We start from the raw sequence: 11,645 nt of genomic DNA, 5'->3' as shown, positions 1-11,645 counted from the left end.
GTCCTATGAACAAAAAGAACAAAGGAAGTTTAGAAAATTAAAGAGATGCTCTTACTGGGGTGTGAATCACTTTGGTAGGAGCTGCATTAGTATAATAGGTTCCTGCCATTTAAAAGCTATTTTATGATAACTTACTTGTGGGAAAACCTAGGGTTAACTCACCTAGCTGCTCAAAATCTGTTTCCTCATCTGTAACCTGGGGATTTAAAAAATAAAAAATGGCACACCTAATTCATAAAGTTATTAACAGGCTTTGTAAACTGCAAGCTACTAGAGAAAAGCTGACTACAGCTTTAAAGCTTGAACTAGGTAGTCATGGATCATGGCTAATGGTGGGAGGTGGGAGTTAGCAGTCTCTGAGCACCATGTGCCGTAAGACCCCTTTTCTTCCTGCATGGGACTGGAGACAGGTTGGTGAGAGGTGCCAATGATTAGATGTCCCAAGATGTTCACACTGTGGAGAAAGAAAAGATAGCAAACAATGGTCCCAATCGTGGCCACAGATATGGGGAAGCAGGAGCTCTTTGACAATGCCAGTTGGCCTTCATGTTCCATCTTTGCCATGTGCAGTAGGCTGCTACCTTTTATATTAAGGAATGCAGGAAGTGAAATAAAGCTACCATATAATATTGAGTTGCCACTCCCTGTGAAAAGCACTTTATAAACATTAGCCTCACAAAATTTTCATTATCATTTCCATTTTTTAGGCTGGTTAAAGGACTTACTGGAGATCTCAAAACTAGTGAGTGGCAGCAGAACTTAACCCCAGGTTCATCTGTCCAAAGCTTGGGCTGCTTCCACTTTTCCATGCTGCTCCCATTTTCATATCTGAGGTATCTCACCATTCCAGCCACTCACTGGAAAGGAACTTATAGTATTTAAGAAAATTAACCTAATACTATCCTAAATTAAGCTTCAAAGATGATTATTCTCTTGGCCCCTTCCAAAGAAGATTTTATCTTTAGTCAATTTCTTTTTATTTTGTTTTGTTTTTCAGAACCATATCCAGATCCAGCAAAAAAGAGGACTCACTTGGTGATTCTGGGAGCTCTTCTGTTGTTCCTTAGTGTAACCCTGACAATCATCTTCTGTCTAAAAAGAGATGGTATTTTCTTTATTGTAATAGTCTCCATTGGGGTTGAGGAGAAGTGTATGAGAGTGCTACTGTTGTCACACTGGCACTTAGTGGGCCAAGCCAGGGATGCTAAATCTCCTGTAATCTGCAGGACAGTCGCATGTAACAGGGAGCTTTTCTACCCAAAATGCTAGGGGTGCCCCCAGCAGGAAACAGTGATTTATCAAATGGTTTCCTATTAGCTTTCCCTTCCAGGGCCAACTTTCAGTTATGCAAAGTAGGTTTTTAGTTACTGTTCTGCAGTATCACTTCATTGAAGGGCGGCAGTGAACACTTGTAGTAACATTTCCAAGGGAGTGAGAATTGGATCATGGCTGCAAGCAAACCTGACTTGCCTCTGCAAGGTAGCACAAAGACACTCCACTGTTTGATAGCAATTATAGTGAAGCTGTGCAGGATTGCTGGGTGAAGATGGTGAGAGAAAGGTTGTGTATGGAGGTTGAAGAAGACCAACTGTTAAACAATTTCTTTCTGTCATGCAAATAACCACAGACTTACAGAAGAGAAAAAGCTAAATGCCTGTTGGTTTCAGTTGAATTTGTCTAGCATTAGTTGCACTGTTATATTGAGCTGGTTTCTGGGACCTTTAAATAATAAAAATAGTTCTTTATGGAGAGCAGTGATACTTTTACCATAGAGTAGTTTGCAAGATTTCTGGCTGAGGGTGTTATATAGATTTCAAAATAATTTTAATGTGTATATTTCTCTATTTACCCAAGGGGGCAATTAAAATTCAGGAAAACGTGGCTATTCAAATAATTTCCTTTCATTTTAAGATGATTCAGAGCGAACATTTCCCCAGTACTTTGAGAAGTACACCAAAGGATCTGATGATGATCTGTGTATAGAGTTATCTGATGACAAATAGGGAAGTGGAAAATGGAAGGGAATTCCAATAGTTGTTGAGAAATTCCCTACAACCCCTTAAGAGGTGGGTGGATCTGGGAAAGTGGTGTAATTGAGGGAGTGGAGGTCAGCTTCTTGTAATGAACAAGTACTTAACAGAACTGAAACAGCCAGAATATAAGGATCAAGTTTCAGTGATAGGAAGACCTGAGATGGCTTTGATTTGTCCAAGGAAGTGGCTGTGGCCAACTTGCATTTCCATGTGAAAAATAATTAGTTGGCATTAGAAAGGACTAGAAAACCAGTCTATAATAAAGTGTCTCAGAATATGGTACATCTCTGGGGGAAGAATGGAAAATATAAGTATATACTCCTGAAGAAAATTTAGGAACAAAAGCATGTGTCCTAAACTGTTGAATTAACTTCAGGGGTTGGGACTCCTGGAATACGGAAGTCTACCAGGTTTCCTAAGGGATTAAAAATGTTTCATAGGAACCTGGGATTTAAACTTGAGTCACTGTGTGGGATGTAGAGTTGTGTTGTATGGAAATAAAAATAACTTTTTTTCTTCAAGTGAGAGTGATGGATATGGAAAAATGTGGCACCCGAGATATGAACTCAAGGCAGCAAAATGGTAAGAATATTAGCAGGGATCAGAAGTTGAAGGAAAAATAAACAAAAAGTTAAGGAACAAGGAGAAGGCTATCAGCCATAATCTTCCCTCGTTTTACAGAATGCTGACTGTTGGAACTGCCGGCTCCTCTTTGCCTCACAACTCTGATATAAGAACTATTCCCACAGTCTGAGATTTAGGGATGGCAAAGGAGAGTAGAGGGATGGCTCTTTGCGGAGGTGGGAGAAGGAGGCGGCTTCTCTCTGTTAGGTTTCTATTGCTCTGCATCCTAACATCTCCCTGCAATAGGGGACCAAAGTGATTTATATGGATGGGTGATAGATAGATGGATGGATGGATGGATAGATAGATAGATGGATAGATAGATAGATAAAACCTGTATCAGGCACTGTGGGTACTGCTTCATGTGCAGTACTTCAATCTCCTCCCTCCACAAAATCAAAGAGGATTTATTTATTTATTATCCTAGGCTTATTCCCACTTTATAGTAGAGAAAACAGAGGGTCAAGAAGATAATATAAATTGCCCAAGAACACAAATCTGGCAAAAATAAGGCGTTGGGGCCCACTAGCCTGACTATAGAACCTTACTCTTAACCTGTTCACTTAAATCCATTCCACAACAAACGTCTACATTTGTAGAAGTCCACAAAGACCTCACCCAGATGATTGAACTAAGAGGAAAGTTATATTAAGACTTCTAATTCTTTTTAATGTAATTAGAAACCACACTTCACAATGAGCCCAAGTTTAAAGTAGTCTAATTACCTTGGACAAGCTCAGGCATGTTTCATTATGTAGTCCATAGTGCTCATTTGTGTTGTAAAGCTAATTAATGAGTGTTGTTTGGAGCATCCTAGGGTGACAAACCATCCCAGTTTGCCCAGGACTAAGGTTTTTCTCAGAACATGGGTCTTTCAGTTTCACAACCAGGACAGTTCCTGGCAAACCAGGATGGTTGGTTACACTTTATCATGTAAAGGGAATTGGACATAAATATAATGTGCTTCTTTCTCTTATTGCAAGTTTATTATATCATCTAGCAAATATAACTTTTGTTTCTCATTTTCACTCTCCAGATACACAATTTGAGGAGACGTAACCCGACATTGAAACTTCTGATCTTAAAGCAGGGATTCTGAGCCTGTGGTTTGAGTTCGTCAGGGCTAGGCATGACCAGAGGCATGCAATGGGCCAGTGGGCTGCAGATGATGTAGAACTTAAAAGGCCCAAGCTCTGAAAATGGAAGCTGGGAAAGAAGAAGAGAACAAAGGAAGAAGGAGTAAAAAAGGTAGCCTTAACCTGGAAGGAAACCTTGGTACTTCAAAGTGACTGGGAGACTCATCAATGCATATGAAAAGGAGAAAGGACACTTCTGAATGATAAATCCCCATGCAAATTATCCGTCACTCATCCTAGAAAAACAGGTTGAGATTCCCTGATTTAATGGTCAGTTCCTGCAGAAGTGCCCTTTGCCTTCACTCAGTGTTGATTTGTCTTCTGGGTAATTGAGAGTCCCAGTGTTGCAACAGTACTTAAGTATGAGTTATTTTTATTTATTTTGAGTCTGTGGGGTCTTGTCATGTGAGTGTGGTTGTGAGTGATTTCTTTTGAAAATATGCTGTATTAGAAGTTAAAATTATGTCACCAGACCAAACTTAGTGCTTGATGACTTGTGTGTGTCCAGCAAAATATAGTATTTGTAAGTTGCTTGATACCCTCTATAACTATCGGCACATAGGGATCATAGAGAACAAACCATTGGTTTGTATAGGATATTACCTTATTTAACCCATTGATACTTTGACTGACTTGGATAATCTTATTCTCAGACCTCAAAGTAAGATACATTACCAAAATGTGTTATGTTTAAGTATCAGCTTTACAACTGTGTGTACACATAATCTCATTTCATCCCTGTAGCAGCTGTGTTGTAGCAAGCACTATTATTCTACCCATTTCACAGCTGAGGGAGCAGAGATAAAATAACTTGCCCAAGACAATAAACAGCAGACCTCAGATTTCTGAGACCGTCACCCACTGTCCTTTTACTATTTATTTATTTTAATTGAGGTATAGTTGATTTACAATGTTGTGCCGATCTCTGCTGTACAGCAAAGTAACTCAGTTATACACATATGCACATTCTTTTTAACATTTTTTTTAATTAAAAATTTTTTTTTTACCCACTGTCCTTTTAGAATACAATTTATGGCTCTGTTTTACTTTAAGAAATTCATTCATTCAGTGAACATTTAGGAAGCGCCCTACCATGTCAGTCACTGTGCCAGGTAGAGTATACAGATGTGAGCAAGATAAAGCACTTCCCCTCGAGGAGCTCATAGTATGATGGGGACAGCAGTAAGAAAACGTATTGCTACAACGTGGTGCATTATCATAGTATAACGTGTTCGAGGAGAATGCTTGTATGAGGAGGAAAGTCTAGAAATGCTGCCAAAGGAGGGGACGCTCTGGGTAGCCAGCCAGTGTGTTCCTGGACAGTTGAAAATACTTAAACATTTTAATAATCAAAGCAATTTTAGTTTATGAGATGTCAGATTTTTTAAAACTGTGGAAAACGGCTCTTGAATTCCTTTTCTATCACTATATTTACCCCTGATTTGTTTGCCTTTGCCATGCAATTTGATGTTTATTTATATAGTACCTAGTATTTTCTAGCAGTTTTCTTTTTTATTTAAATGCAATTGAATTTTGAATTCATACTTTTTCATGATTCAAAATTCAAAAAGTCCAGTAGGAGACATTAAAAAGTCTCTATTCCATCCTCCTACTCATCTAGTTTCCCTTTCCAGAAGCAACAACACTTGTCTTTTGTTTATTTGTCTTCTAAAGATATTCTATGAACATATGTGGGAATGTTTGTAAAATGTGTGTATATTTTTAGTTTTTGCTCTTTCACATAAGTGGTAATGCATTATGCGTCTGCTGTGCCCTTTGCTATTTTTATTTAATATACTATTTCTTAGATAGTAGACAGAACAAATTTGAAGTTCCCAGAGGCTGGGTACTATGTCTTGTTTTTTCTAGGTCATCTTTTCCATAGTCTCTTAGTATCTTTCATATGATGTGGTACATACTAAAGAGTTACTACATCTACATTTAGACAACCAGCATTTGTCAAGTACTTGCTCTATGACTGTGTTTGGATTTGGTTTATTTTGTGTTTCTCAGAGAGAGAATGTGTTTCTCAAAATGGATTTTCCAGGGTACATGGGGTCAACCTGGCCCTAAAGGACGACTTTATTGCTAACTCTGTATGACAGAATCATGTCTGGAACTTGTTTTTTTCTGTTTTCTCTTGAGTATAAACTTGAATTCAATGTTGCACTTGCAAAATTACATGTTCTGTTTGGAAATTCCAGTCAAGTACCTTGACCCTAGACCTTCATCTGTGCCAGAAAAGGCCTGTGATGCCTGTGAGCTGTGCCTGAACCCTTGAGTCCCACCAGTTCTCACCAGTACACAGGCCTCCTAAGACATTGCTTTCCAAAAGTTCAGATGCCCTCTCAGGAGGTCCCAGAGTATTTCTTCCCTCTTGGCCATTTACCTGGATCACTGATAAGGAAGACCTTCTTTGCTTTGCCACATGTCAAGGCTGAAGAAACAGAATCTCCAATAGAATTTTTCCTGTTATCTTTTTGTACATGTTCATTTGCACAATATCCCTTGTTTGAGTGACAGTATCCTTTGTTTGTGTGAAGTACAAGTGAGGATTCTGGTTCAGCAAGACGTAAAGTCTATTTACTCCATTCCTAAATCTTAATGCCTTCTTGTGGTATGGGATTTGTAAGGCACTTTATCCCTTTGTCTTGTGTTTCATTGTAAATGATATAGGCAGAGATGATATCTAGTTCTGCAGTGGATTGTCACTGTTTACACCTGCATTAATTTAATAAAATATTCTTATTTATTTTGTTCTTCAGTGCACCCACATCTATTTTCTTGTTTTCTACATGTTTTGTAAGACCATTCCCAGTTCAACATCCCGATGGAGATAGTTACTTGGAATATCTTCAGCTACCTTCCTAGTTCTTTTTTTCATAGCTTCTATGTTTACACAGCATACTCTTGCATCCTGTGTGATGAAAAAATATCAAAAGAAGTTTTTAAAGAATGCATTGAAAATTTTCATCCTCTCTCACTTGATAGCTTCCTTTAGGACAATACCAAGAAAAGAGTCAAAATTATGTTGTCCAAATTGAAGATCTGAGAGAAGGGAGACGAGAGAGGAGTGGTCTTCAAGAGAACTATAGGGAAATGAAGGGGCTTTCCTTTACGAGAGTACTCTTCTCAGATCAGTAGACATGGATATGCAAGCCCACGCATACGAAGCTGGATGTATTTCAATCATCAGGTTCTGAAAAGGAAGTGAGAAACCTAGATTGAAGTCAAGTTGAGGATTAAGGGCTGGTTCAGGGTGGGACAGTAAGAAGATTTAATGTCAACTAATTTAATTACTTAGTCATCAGGCTTACTTTAAAGAGACTTTTGATCATTTCTCTAAATCAGACACTCTCAAAAGACAATGATGGGGCCTCCCTGGTGGTGCAGTGGTTGAGAGTCTGCCTGCCGATGCAGGGGATGCGGGTTCATGCCCCGGTCCGGGAGGATCCCATATGCCGCGGAGCGGCTGGGCCCGTGGGCCATGGCCGCTGAGCCTGCGCGTCCGGAGCCTGTGCTCCGCAACGGGAGAGGCCACGACAGTGAGAGGCCCGCATACCGCAAAAAAAAAAAAAAAAAAAAAAAAGACAATGATGACTATTTCTAAGAATATATGTCAGATTCTAGATGGTGCTAAAGAAAGAGTATCAGTATCTTTGTAGAAATGATGATGGTATAATGTTTATGCCACTGCTGGGCAATGAAAGCAATAAAAATGCATGGTTGGCATCAGTATATTTCACCTTTCTGATCAATCTTCCTGGCTGGCTTTGGTGGTCATGGTTCTGGATGGAATTTTGTGACACTAGAAGGGTCCATACTGTAGGAAAGTTAGCTTGAGAATGTACCATAAGCTGTCATTAAGCTTTTACTCCAATCCCTTTTACAAGCATGTGACTATCTGCCATAAGTGGACCAAATATTTTTATCTAAATATTTTAGAAAATTATAGATTACTACTATTTTAAAACTTAGAATTCAAAATTAGCTTTTTCACTGTAGATATCCCTGACCAAATTTGTGAAGGTAGATGCCATTTTTATAATTTTTTCCTACTCCAGGCCCACAAAGTTTCAAGGAAATTAATACTACAAATCAAATTACTCCTATATAATTTAAATATTTCCAGAATTATTTATATTTTAAAAGAGGTTAAAGTTTGACCAAACTGAAGGAATTGTTAGTGGTGGGGTTTTATCATTAATAATTATAATAATTACCATTTATTGAGCATGTACTGTATGTCAGGCCCTGGGATTACACACATTATCTCATTTAATGTCATGGGCTGGTGATGAAGTGTACCAAAAAAGTGCACCACGTTTACCTGGAGCTACCAAATCCGGAAAGTTAACGAAAACTGGAGCATTAAAAAGGTGAAAATAAGTAACTGCATAATTACAGTGATATTATGGGAAGCTTTTATTTATTTATTTATTTGTTTGTTTGCACCAGGTCTTTGTTGCGGCAGGCGAGCTCTTTAGTTGCAGCTTGCAGGCTCCTTAGTTGTGGCACATAGATCTCTTAGTTGTGGCTCCAGAGCTCCTTAGTTGTGGCATGTGAACTCTTAGTTGTGGCATGCATGTGGGATCTAGTTCCCTCACCAGGGATTGAACCTGGGCCCCCTGCACTGGGAGCATGAAGTCTTATCCACTGTGCCACCAGGGAAGTCCTGGGAAGGTTTTTTTTTTTAAGTAGAGTTTTTATTATAATTCTTGCTGATTATTTACTTAAATATTTCCCCTCAACAGAAAAATATAAAATGGCCATTTAAATGTTATATATGGGGCTTCCCTGGTGGCGCAGTGGTTGAGATTCTGCCTGCCGATGCAGGCGACACGGGTTCGTGCCCCAGTCCAGGAAGATCCCACATGCCACGGAGCGGCTGGGCCCATGAGCCATGGCTGCTGAGCTTACACGTCCGGAGCCTGTGCTCCACAACGGGAGAGGCCACAACAGTGAGAGGCCCGTGTACCGCCAAAAAAAAAAAAAAAAAGTTATATATGTAAGACTATGACATTAATCTTGAATGGAGGAGAGTAAGTTGTGGAACATTGGCTAAGATATACACTTCTCAGTTTCTTATTGTTGTGAATCTATCGTATTTGGACTCCATTTTCTACCAATTTATGATCTGACTGCAGATATTATAGTATAACGATGCAACATGGGGGGCAGGAGTTCTGAATATGCATTTCCATTCAAGGAAATATTATCAGTAAACAGATCCCCAACCTCCTCCTTCCAGTCAATGTGACCTCTCTAGGAGATCTCTTTTTGTAGAAAATGAAAGAGACTAATACAATCTCACCAAGGAGAGAGTCAAGCTGGGGAGATGGGCAGCAGCCTCGAGTGTGGAGTGAAATCTCATCCATGACCCCAGGATTTAATTCCTCATCAGAGCTTTTCAGTCCACGTGGCAAACCAGGGGATGATCCAGAGGGGGATGGGAGGTCAAAAATGTTAAGAAGAGTTACCCACTGCAAGGATAGGCCTGAGGAAATAGGCAGCAGCATCCTGGTTGAAGGGGAGGTAAAGGGAGGTGAAGATCCACCCTGTCTCTAAACTTGCAATAATCTCTAGGCTGGAGACCAGCCAAAGGATCACACACTCTCATATTCACACTTTGAGACCCCTGGGGATTACTGCAATGGTGGCAAAACTGAGTTAGGACAGTGTTCCAGAGCCTACATTTTGGGGCAGGAAAATTCTCAAGAAGTAAATGGTTTACCAGATTAAGATTTTATGGCAGGATTGTGTCATACCTCAACATATTAATCTGATTTTTCTCTGTGTATGTCCCTCCACCTCTTCTCTCCCTCTTTGTTGCCTGAGGGTCAATTTTCCTCCCCAAGCCCACGCCAAAGCTGAAACCTAGAAAGTACCACTTTATAACCTGAAATTCCACTCCCATTTCCCCCAGTTCCATTACATCTCAGTGGGTCAGGTAACTCATTGGACATCTTCTACATGCCAGGCATTTACAGGGCATTGTAGGGGAGTCAAAGATATTTAATGTGGCTCATGCTATCATGGAGCTTACAGTCTAACTGAGGAAATGATATATAAATTTAGGAAGAATTAAGTAATAAATCAAGTGTTAGAGAAGATGAGACTTTTTAAAAATGTCTCAAGACAGTGAGAAGAGAGGACAGCAAATGCTGTGAAATAGAGGAGGGAGGAAATAGTAAGGGTTAGAAAGCCTTCACCAAGGAAGCTTGATTCAACTTGGACCCTGGAGAGTGGAGAAGATGCCTAACTCTGATGGTATGTGTCTTTGTCCATTTGGGCTGCTATAACAAAATACTACAGATTGGTAGCTTATAAACAGAATTTATTTCTCATCTTTCTGGAGACCGGGAAGTCCAAGATCAAGGTGCCAACGTGGTTGTGTTCCAGCCAAGACCCTCTTCCTGGTTCACAGCTGGAACTTTCTCGCTGTGTCTTCACATGGTGTAAGGGGCAAGGGATCTCTGTGGGGTCTCTTTCATAAAAACACTAATCCCATTCATGAGAGCTCCACCCTCATAACCTAAGCACCTCCCAATAATGGCTCCTTCATCCTAATAACCTCATCTTTGGGGGTTAGAATTTCAACATGTGAATTGGGAGGTGGGGCACAAACATTCAGATAATAGCAGTGTGGAAAACAGTTTCTTTTCATACAGGTTAAATTTAACAATGGAAGAAAATCTGTGATCCCTTACATTTACTTGATACAACCCTGAAAAGGATGATTTGGCAATATCTATCAACTTATAAATGACCCAGAAATTTTACTTGCAGAAATTTACCCTACAGCTATATTCTCATATGTACAAAATGGCATATGCCTAAGGATATTTATTGCAACTTTATTTATAATAGCAAAACACTGGAAACAACCCAAATGTCCATCAATAGGGAACTGGTTAAATAAATGTGGTGGCACATCCAAACAACAGAATACTGTATTAGACAGCCACAACAAAAAATAAGGAAGTTCTTTTCTGTACTGACATGAAACAGATCTCCAAGATAGAGTACAATATGCTACACTTTGTAATTATATTAATTAGGTATACAACAACACATATACTATGAGCATTTACTTTCACAATAAGTAGTATGTATACTGTATACACTTAATTTGTATATTATGTACACTATGCATCCTTTCAGATACAAATTTTGCACTTATGAAAGGAAAAAATATAGATACATATTTCCTTGTATATGCAAAAAATATATATCTGAAAAGATGCATCTGAAACTGTTAAAACTGGTTGCCTTTGGGGTGGCATATGGGTTTATAGTGGGAGAATTTTATTGGTTTTGACTTTTGAATCATATTATTACCTATTCCAAATAAACAAATTATAATTTTAAAAAATCTGAGCTCAATCATTTGCCTTCCATGAACTTCCATGTACTTTTAAGGAAATGATAACTCTCATTAATGTATAAGGCCAAATACAAACATCAGAGATGAGGGAGTTTGAACAACTGAATTCAGCCACCACTGGATTTCAATCTGGACTTGAGCCCAGCTGTATTGAATTATTTTCTTTCATTTAATTTTTCCCTGTTTTTCACTGGTCTCACTCCCAGAACAGCCTCTAGTATGTGAAAGCATGATCAGTTTATTTATGAGCTCTGATTAAGCAGCTATGGGTTTGGATCCTCATGATAATAAAGGAAACTGTTATAAAAGAACGAATAGGCCAGGGGCTTCCCTGGTGGCACAGTGGTTAAGACTCCATGCTCCCAGTGCAGGAGGCCCGGGTTTGATCTCTGGTCTGGGAACTAGATCCCACATGCATGCTGCAACTAAGAGTTCGCATGCCACAACTGAGGAGCCTGCATGCCG

This window comes from Hyperoodon ampullatus (assembly GCF_949752795.1).
Source record: "Hyperoodon ampullatus genome assembly, chromosome: 6".
Classification (NCBI taxonomy): domain Eukaryota; kingdom Metazoa; phylum Chordata; class Mammalia; order Artiodactyla; family Ziphiidae; genus Hyperoodon; species Hyperoodon ampullatus.
This window is presented reverse-complemented; position numbering follows the sequence as displayed.